The 9,866-nt window shown below is 33.4% G+C and overlaps 3 pseudogenes; 2 read left to right on the forward strand and 1 right to left on the reverse strand.

The window, feature by feature from the left end:
- The first annotated feature begins 1,185 nt into the window (after positions 1–1,185).
- Positions 1,186–2,466, forward strand: LOC107892611 (probable polyol transporter 4; annotated as a pseudogene).
- Positions 2,467–4,242: 1,776 nt separating this feature from the next.
- LOC121226655 (epoxide hydrolase A-like) lies at positions 4,243–5,292 on the forward strand (annotated as a pseudogene).
- Positions 5,293–8,035: 2,743 nt separating this feature from the next.
- LOC121226650 (uncharacterized) lies at positions 8,036–9,860 on the reverse strand (annotated as a pseudogene).
- Positions 9,861–9,866: the final 6 nt, after the last annotated feature.

Below are 9,866 nucleotides of genomic sequence, written 5' to 3' on the forward strand. Positions count from 1 at the left end.
CTTTTTAGATTTTAAAAAATTAGATTCAATTGTAAACACCTAGTACATTTTGTAAATAAATAAAAAAAAACTCCTTGGTAGCAATGTAACTAAAAAATAATGTTGTAATAAACCTGATATTAACAAAATTGAAATAGTAGAAGGTCTAAATTCCTAGGAAATAAAGGATAAGGATTAAATTCTAATTTGTAAAGTGAACAGGGACCTATAGCTTTATTTAACCTAAAAAAAATAGATAAGTACCAAAAAATCTTCATCTTTTTATTTATTTCAGAAACAAAAAAAAAGGGAAGATAGTTTTCTTCTTATGTCTTCCTCTCTATTCTTTTCTTTGTCCTTCAAAATAAACAGAATAATTTATAAAAGAAATGCAAAAAATAATTGTGAAATATAGTAAAATTGAGATAAACAACATATAAATAACAATGTTTGGAAAATGCTAATTCAATAGGATGCAAAGAAATGGGAACGGACAGCACTACGAAAAAACTATACAAAAAAATAAAGAAAATAAAAAAACTCAATTAAGACAATAAATACGAACTCCGCATCCCCATAACCTTTAGTATGAAAAATGCCAGTGGGTTTTTTTGATGGGATTCTTGTTTTCTTCTTGAAAATATTTCATACAAATTCTATATTTTATTTGTTAATCTAACCTCACTGCTAAAATGTGTATTTCGATCTAAAAGTAAACTTTTTTCTTTTAATTCTGTCAAATTGGACAAATATTTAATTTTTATCCTTTCTACTTGCGTGTAATTTGTCTGATTGTGTATGAAAATATCAAATTGTATACATTTTAAAAAAAAAAATGCCTATGAACTGAAAATATACCTTCAGAAAAGGGTAGGAGTAGATCAAAAGGTAGTACTTGGCCCCCGAAAGTGGTAAACTCAGACTTATGATTCATCTACGATCTCATAAGTAATTTCTGACTTCAATCCTAGACTGATGATAAACAAATCTGAAAAAATCAAAATAGAAGGGCCTTTTGTAGAGTTTCATACTCTTCCAACTCTAACCCGTATCCAGTATATACATGATTCGATATTGAAAATATCATATAACAAAAACTAAAAATAGCACATACTCGTATCCAACGCTACACCCGAATCAAATATCCTACATATATGCAACCCTTCCTATTTTCTTTGAACAAAAACATATTATCTACTTATATATATGATTATATGTTGTACCTTGTTGACAGATGTGGGTGTTATGAGTGGAGCAAGGTTATATTCATCCAACAAGATTTATAAGATAACAGAGACCCAACAAGAAATCCTTGTCGGAATTTTAAGCATTCTTCACTTTTGGGTAGTTTAGCTGGTGGCAAAATATCGAACACCATTGGTAGGAAATGGCCATAGCCTTAGCCTGCATTGTTTTGTCAGTCAGGTGCAGCTATTATGGCCTTGGCACCATCTTATCAAGTATACATGATAGGTAGACTCTTAGCTGGAACCGGGATCGGTTTCGGCATCATGATCGCCCGTATACCATTGCCGAGATATCCCTTCCATCGCTCGAGGTTCCCTTACTTCCTTCCCTGAGATCTTTATCAACCTAGGGATTCTCTCGGATATCATCTCGAATTACGTATTTTCGGGGCTTCCGGTACATTCAAATTGGCGAATCATGCCTCGGTGTGGGGATCGCTCCCTCGGTTTCCTTGGATTCGCCTTGTTCATCAAATCCCTGAATCCCCTCGATGGTCGTGATGCAAAACCGGAATCGACGAGAAGGCAAGGACCGTGCTTTGAAGACATATGATAATACAAAAGAAGTAGACCGAATGCGGATAAGTACAAAGAGAAAGCCGTATGGCTCGAGATTAAACCCGAGTCCCGCCATTTAAACGCATTGTTGATCACCGGTTTGGAATCCAATGCTTCAACAGATCTCGGGTATCGACGCGACCGTGTATTAAGTCCGACAATCTTTAAAGATGCTGGCATAAAAGGGAACTCCGAACTTCTTGCAGCACAGTTGGCTGTTGGGTTCACTAAAACAATGTTCATTTTCGTTGCAGTATTTCTCATTGACAAATTAGGTAGAAAACCTTTGCTTTATATAAGCACAATAGGGATGACATCAGCTTATTTGTTTGGAGCTTCACTTTGGACATTTCTCGGGGAGCAACGGTTCGGGATCGAGACTCGCTATCCTCTTCGTTGCTCGAATGTAGCTTTCTTCTCGGTCGGGATTGGACCGATATGTGGGGTGGTTTCGTCCGAGATATTCCCTCTACGCTTCGAGCTCAAGCATGGTTGGAGGGTGGGTAGTAGGGTCAGTAGTGGCGACATGGCATTCTTCCTAACGTGTCTCTCATCACGTGGGAGGGAGTTTTGTTCGGTTTTGCCTATCCGGTGTTCGTCAGGATGCCGGAAACGAAAAAATCATGAACAAATAAAAATGTTATTTAAAAGGGAAGTGAATCTGCAAGTTGGGGTAGATTGAGATGGAAGCATGGCAAACTTGGTGCAGAGACAATGAATTTTTTATTAGTTCTTATAGATGGGAATACGCAAAAAGAATTCCCATAACAATTTTCAAACCGCGTATTTTTGTTCCTCTATCATTTTCCTACCTTGATCTAAATTTTCCACGTGGCATTGTGGTTAGAAAAGACTAGACTTGTATAAAATTTTCCCAATAAAATTTAATTTTTATTAACCCTATACCCTCTGTTCCTCCCAGCACTGACCACACAGGTCCGGAATGAAACCCCACCGTAGCCTCGGATTCCATCACCTCTCCATTGATTCAATAATATAATTAAAATATTTTAATTTATTCAAATATTATAATATAAATTTTTTAAATAATAAATCAAGCATTTTTAACATATTAAACCTACAATGTAATTTTACTTTACATAATTAATGCAATTTTATTCAAAGCAATAACTAATTAACATAATTAACTCTAATAGTAACTAAATAATAATTGATATGCTTTGAATTCTATTCAAATAATAACTCTATTTTTTATAAATAATTAGCACAACTTTTTTAATTAATAGTTGTAAGTTAAATTCTAATTATTTTTGAACGTGTAATCACCACAACTTCTATTAATTAATTTCATTTTTATAAAATTATCAATAATAATAAAAAAAAATATGGGGGTAAAAAAATTTACCCCACCATTTTTTTTAATCCATTTTTTTTTTAATTTTATGAGGATCAAATTTTTTTTTATTTTTATCACTTAAGGCCTTAAAATATATTACCACATTTTTTAATGGTTCACCTAATATTTTAAAATTTGTTTCTATGTACATGACCTTTTTTTATATGGTACAATACAATTTAGTCCTTGAATCTTATATTTCCTATCCATTTAACTCTTATTTTATATAAAAATTATTTTTAAAAAATAGAAAAATTATACATAAAAATTCTAGAAATATAAAATCTCGAATATGTTGTTTTTTGATGACTAATATGTGTAGGAAATAAATAAAATTATTCATTCAATAAATTCAATAACAAATAATAAAAAACGAAACAAAAAAAATCATTACATGCTTCCTTAGTGTTTTTTGAACCAAAGTAGTAATATTGTCAAGTGAGTTCCAGACCCTTGAAGAACATCCAGGAAATTTATACTATAGAAGCTTGTGAAATTGAACTTGATCCCTTATTTTAGTCAAAAAAATATTAAATGACCACAAAATTTTTCTTTTTAAATTCATTTAAATTATTTTTCAAACCCAAATTGTAAAAACAATTTATGTTATTTTTTTTTCTTGTAATGAAAAGCTATGTTAAAAAAAAGTGATAAAAAAAAAAAAAATTTTGCTTAGTGTTTTTATTTTTCTATGTTTTTAAATAATGAATATTGGTCTTTTTTATACAAATAAATAAAAAATTTCAATTTTCTCTCAATTTCCCATTTTTTAATTTTGTCTACTTTTATTTAATTTTTAATTTTTATAATTTTATAATTTTTAAATAATCTAATTTTTTAATTTTATTTATGATAAGAAATTAATAAAAATATAAAAATCGAAGTTAATTTAAAATATTAGTGACTAAATTATAACGTTTTAATTTAGAGACAAAATAAATGGATCATATTCTCTCTATGTATTTCACCATTTTTACCTTACTCATGGGCCTGAACGTAATCCTTGGGTCCAACCTATCTGGTTTCCTATTTTTTTCAACGAAGCTTCACTGCTTAACTAACAAGAAAACATAACAAAAAAAACGAAGCTTAGCACATACAATGGATCAAATCCAGCACAACTTCATCACTGTACGAGGTCTAAAATTTCACGTTGCAGATCTCGTGAAGGTAAAAAATGGGTTCCACTTCGATTTGATTTTTCTTCCACTTCTCTTACCATATTCATCGACTATTTTAATCGAAATAATTTTGGGTTTTCTAATTTCATCTTCAGGTTCTAACGTGGTACTCTTTCTTACATGGATTCCTGAGATATGGTATTCATGGCGATACCAAATGGTAGCTTTAGCCAATGCTGGGTTCCGTACCCTTGCACCGATTACAGAGGTTACGGACTATCCGACATACACCCGAACCCGAAAAGACAAACCTTTGCCGACCTCGTTGCCGACCTTGTTGCTATCTTAGATCACCTGGGAATTAATAAGGTTCGAATGGTTAGGGTTTATAAACTTGTATATGCCACCATGTTGCTGTTGTTTGCTTGAGTGAAAATGTGCATCATTGGTTCTTTACCTTTCGTTGCTTTGTTCTATGTTTATGTGCGTAGGTTTTCGTTGTTGCAAAGGATTTTGGGGTCAGACCTGCTTATCTGTTAACCTGCTTCATCCCCATCGAGTGTCGTGTGTTGTAACATTGGGGTGTCCACATGTTCCTTTGGAACCTCGGAAGTATCGAGAGTCTCTCACGGAGGGCTTCTTTACATTTCAAGATTGGAATGTATGTTTTGGATTACTTATTGTTGAAATGTACTGTTTTATTTGGTTTGGATTTCCTGCAGGAACCAGGACGAGCGGGAGGCTATTTCGGACGATTCGATGCTAAGAACCGTTGTGAGGAACATCTACATACTGTTCTCGAGAAGTGAAATACCAATCGCAGATGAAAACAGGAGGTCATGGATATGGTGGATGCTCTGTTCCTCTTCCACCTTGGTTCACCGAGGAAGATCTCGCAACATACGGAGCTTTATATGAGAAATCCGGATCAAGACTGCATTCAAGTTCCATTATAGGTATGGCGTTATTCCTAACAAAACCAGTGATTATTCCGAGCATTTTCATGGTCCTTTTGTCATTATGGATATGATAGCAGCAGTTCGACCATACATCAGCCTATATAGAGTCATGTAGAATGCATTGCTTTTAAGTATTAACCACACTACGATTGCAAGTTTCAAATAGTCAGTTTTAGTTTCGATTTATGCTTTTTGTAGGGTCATAGCAGCAGCAGGTCGACCATACCATCAGCGTATAGAGTTGTGTAGAATGCAACGCTTATAAGTATTAACCACACTACGATTGCAAGTTTCTGTAACTAGTTGTGTCTTAGTTCAGCGTTTATGCTTGTCATTCGATGAAGACTTTGGTAACAATCCAATAGTTAAAGTTCGCATTACTGATAATGGTTGCAAGATAATGTCTTGAATTCTGGGATGGAAGAATACATAAAGTTGGAGGCAAAAGAACTTGTACTGATTGGATATATATATTTTGCCTAGAAGGAACCCACTTTGTTCAAGAGCAATCACCCGAGCTCGTGAACGAGCTAATTCTGGACTTCCTCCGGAGCCATATGTGATAGTGTGCCGTGTCTAAGATTTGAATGGTGTTTGTATGGATATGAAACACAGTTACTGTAATGTAATTAGGGGACAACAGGCTATGTGTATGGTTTTATTGACTGGAATAAATCAGAGACCCACTGGTAGTGGAGACCCTGAATGCAAGATACCATTAATTTTTAGATGAATTTGATTCTCCGCGTTGGTTGTTTATTTTTATTAATACGCTGAAGTAATTGGATTATATTTTGTTCTCTCTACTTAGAAAATAGATAAATTATTTATTGCATGCAAGATCAAAGAGTCTATTTTTATTGTTAAGTGCTGACATGACTGATGCAATAATTAAATAATGTGCGTCATGTTGACACGAAAGGACTAATTCAAGCAAAATGAGTAGTATTTTTAATAGAATAAATAGATGAAACTGTTGATGTGGAGGGACTAAATTAAACAACAGGGCTGTGATACATAGAATGAAATTTTTGACAGAAGAAATAATTGACTCGTATAAAGATTAATTTATCTAAATTTTTAGTAAGGGGAAAAAGTTGCGATCCTATTTCTAATACAGAGGCAACTATGGCATTTTCACCACCTACAATACAATTCTACATGTTTATGTTGTATGTTTTATTTTTTCAAAATTGATAAATGTTTCAGAGTTATTTTGAAATTGTAGATCTTGCATTTTATTTAGGCATAATGAGTTTATTTTCACTCTTGAACTATGAAAAAAACTATTTAGCCTTTAAATTCTTTTTTCATCTTTTTGTAACTTATGGTGTGGCATTTCAACCCACACAATCAGCACCACGTCACGTCACTAATCAATTAATTTTCAAAAAATAAAAATAAATGTATAAAAAGAAGAATCGCGGAAAGGACTTTCTCTGTCCTATGCTTATCTGCTTCTTGTTTCATTCTGTCCTGAGCCCTCTCAAGTGAAATTGTATTAGTTTCCTCGCGGCCTCACGTTGTTGTAGACTTCTATCCACAATAGCTACCAGGGATGCCCCAACCAAACATGGCATGTGATGAGAGGGAGCTTGGTCGTACAATGCCTCATAATGGGTGAGTGGAAGGTGGAGTTGTACCACCACTCAGCCAATGGAAGCCAACTCTCCCAGTCTTGTGGCCTCTCCCCAGACATACATCTCAAATATCCTTCAAGGCATCTATTCAAGACTTCAGTGAATCTCGCATACCGTGTAATTTATAGATATTGTCCATGAATTCTTGAGCTACAGCAACAACAATAAAGGGGTGTGCTAGGGCAAAAAAATAACCATACTTAGTAAGGCGATCAACCACCACAAAAATAACACTCTACCTCTTGAACAAGAGAGTCCTTCTATGAAGTACATAAAAATTGATAACGAAGCCCTCTCTAAGGGCAGAGGCTGCAACAGTCCTGTGGAAGCAACCTTTTCTGATTTACACCTCTGACATGTGAAACATTCTCTCACCATCTCTTAACATCATTGGTTAAACCCTTCCAATATAAAAGACTAGTCAGCCTACTTTTCATTGCATGTACCCCTGAATGACCACTGTTGGATTCAATCTGGCCTCAACTGAATCCTATGGTGTCGGCTATATGGTGGTCACCACCAAAGAAAGGGTGGGTTAAACTAACACGGATGGAGTTGTGCCGTACTTTAGCAATTGTACTTCGGTGGGAAGCGTGTTTAAAGATGCTGATACGTGATGGTTGTATGGGTTTTCAATAGCGGTTGGTAGGAAAACAACTTTTCGAGTTGAAACGCGTATCATACTTGAAAGATTGCGCATAGCATGAGAGAAAGGATTCAGGCAATTAAAACTAGAATACAATAATGCACTTCTAGTTGAGACTTTGCTAGAGTTGCCAGTAGTAGTCTGGTACAATTACGTTTAATTAATTGCATTTTCATACGAACTTGGAAGATAAGACATTCAATGACCAATTTGAGCACTAAGATATGTAATGAATTATTATTAAGAAAATAAGTTGTAATTTTTTCCATACTTTTGATTGATGCGATTAAAGCAATTATAATTTTGAGGGAATCCAAAAAATTATTATGACTTTATATTTTTGAGGGCCTAATACTAGACAAAAGATTTTTTATTGAGACTAGTTCTGAGGGTCAAAAAGGTATGAATTTGAGTTATCTTTATATGTTCGAAGAGGTGATAAAGTAGTACCTTTTTATTATGCCATTTTTTCAAATTTTAAAGTAAATTCATAAAACTAAGAGTAATAAACCAGAAAACAATATATCATTAAAAATCATAAGGAATAAATTCCGTGGGGATGCATATCATATCCCAATCTTGTTAGTATATATCTTATCAATCAAGCTTTCGAGCCTCGCAGCGCCCAATTAGCTTCACTGCCGACTCGTGGCATGCCGCGGCGCTGCCACCACCACTACTTCCGCTTATTCTCGACTGAACATCGGCCATGAAATTAGCTCCACACATCACTCCTTCACTATCAATTCTAGGCATTGCCTTCATTTGGCTCTTTGGATGCTCAAAACTCATCAATCCTTGCTCACTATAGAACATACATCCTACATTTAAAAAAAAAAAATCAAGCTGAATTAGAGTAGAGTGATTAAATATCAAATTTTAACATAAATATAAGGGCTAAATTCACAATTAAACCTAAAAAGAATAATAAAATTTGAGATTTAATCTTTATATTTTAAAAACTAAAAATTCAATCATTTTACTTTTTCATAAAAAATCCTAATCTAATCATTATCGTAGTTGGTAGTTTCTGATAAAATTTATCAACTTACTATGTTTATTTCCGATCAAACATATATCAGCCTAATCAAAATTTCAAGTTGATAAATTTTGATAGAAAATACTTACAATTTTAACGAATGGGCTGAGATTTTTAAATAGAAAAAAAAGTAGGAGGAGGACTTAATTCCTTTTAACATTTTAAATATAAGAACTAAATGTTAAATTTTATGTAAGTACAAGGACTACAAAGCATATTTTAACAAAAAACACATACCAGCAGGAAATGGTGCAAACGATTTGGCACAGCTTTCTTTTATAACCTTTAAATCATCTGAAACAGCCACAGATCCATCAGCTGCAACTCCCCAAAAGAGTTCAACCCCTCCATCTGCACTCTACATCACATTAAATAAACATAAAATTAAACCCGAGATACGAGAAGCGAATATGAATGAACCAATTGAAGTAACTTCGAATTTTAATTTCGAGTTAACTCTTTACCACTGCAGCAAATACTGTTCGAGCTTTGGCATCGTAGATGACGAACCCATAGCTACCTTCAATGTGGTTGAGGACTTGATGTGGTGGGTATGGACCACGGTCTCTAAGGGTCCTATATGCCTCAATGATGAACATTGCTTCATTGGTGCCCCTTGATAGACCATATTGCCTTAAGAGGCTACATAGATTGTTCAAATTACCCATGAATATGCAATGCATTTCATCCACTCCACTAAACAACCTGCAATTTCAGTCATAAAACATTAAACAAAAGAAAAAGGGTTTCCTTTTTTCTTTTAATGTATTGTTGAAGTATTTAGGTTAAACTATAGTTTAGTCCTCTATTATACTCAAATATAAGATTTAATTTTATACTTTAATTTACGATAATTTGATCCCTCTATTATTGTTATAATGTCATTAGTGAATCCTAGATCCCCTAATAATTTGATCCCTTTCATATTAGATCCCTCCATAAAAGTTATACTAAATTTAATCAAAATCCTTTCTAACGTAAAAATTTAATTTTAACCCCACCTAAAAACTTCTTTTAATACAAAATTTCTAACTTTGCACATGCAAAGGTTGAACCCCAAGGGCGAACTTAGGGGTTGACAGGCCATGGTCCTTAAATGAGAAATTTCATGTTTATTTTTTAATAAAATTATATTTTGAATTTTTTAATAATTTATTATTTTTTAAAAAATTAAAAATAGATTATTAAAATAATATAACTCGATTTAAATTTAAATTTTTTTCTAACTTCGCACCTATTAAAAATATAAGCAAGGGATCAAAACCATAATTTAATGAGAATATGATTACCTTTTATAAGTGGAGGAAGGATTGTGGGGTG

The sequence above is a fragment of the Gossypium hirsutum genome, unplaced genomic scaffold (assembly GCF_007990345.1).
Source record: "Gossypium hirsutum isolate 1008001.06 unplaced genomic scaffold, Gossypium_hirsutum_v2.1 scaffold_350, whole genome shotgun sequence".
Taxonomy (NCBI): domain Eukaryota; kingdom Viridiplantae; phylum Streptophyta; class Magnoliopsida; order Malvales; family Malvaceae; genus Gossypium; species Gossypium hirsutum.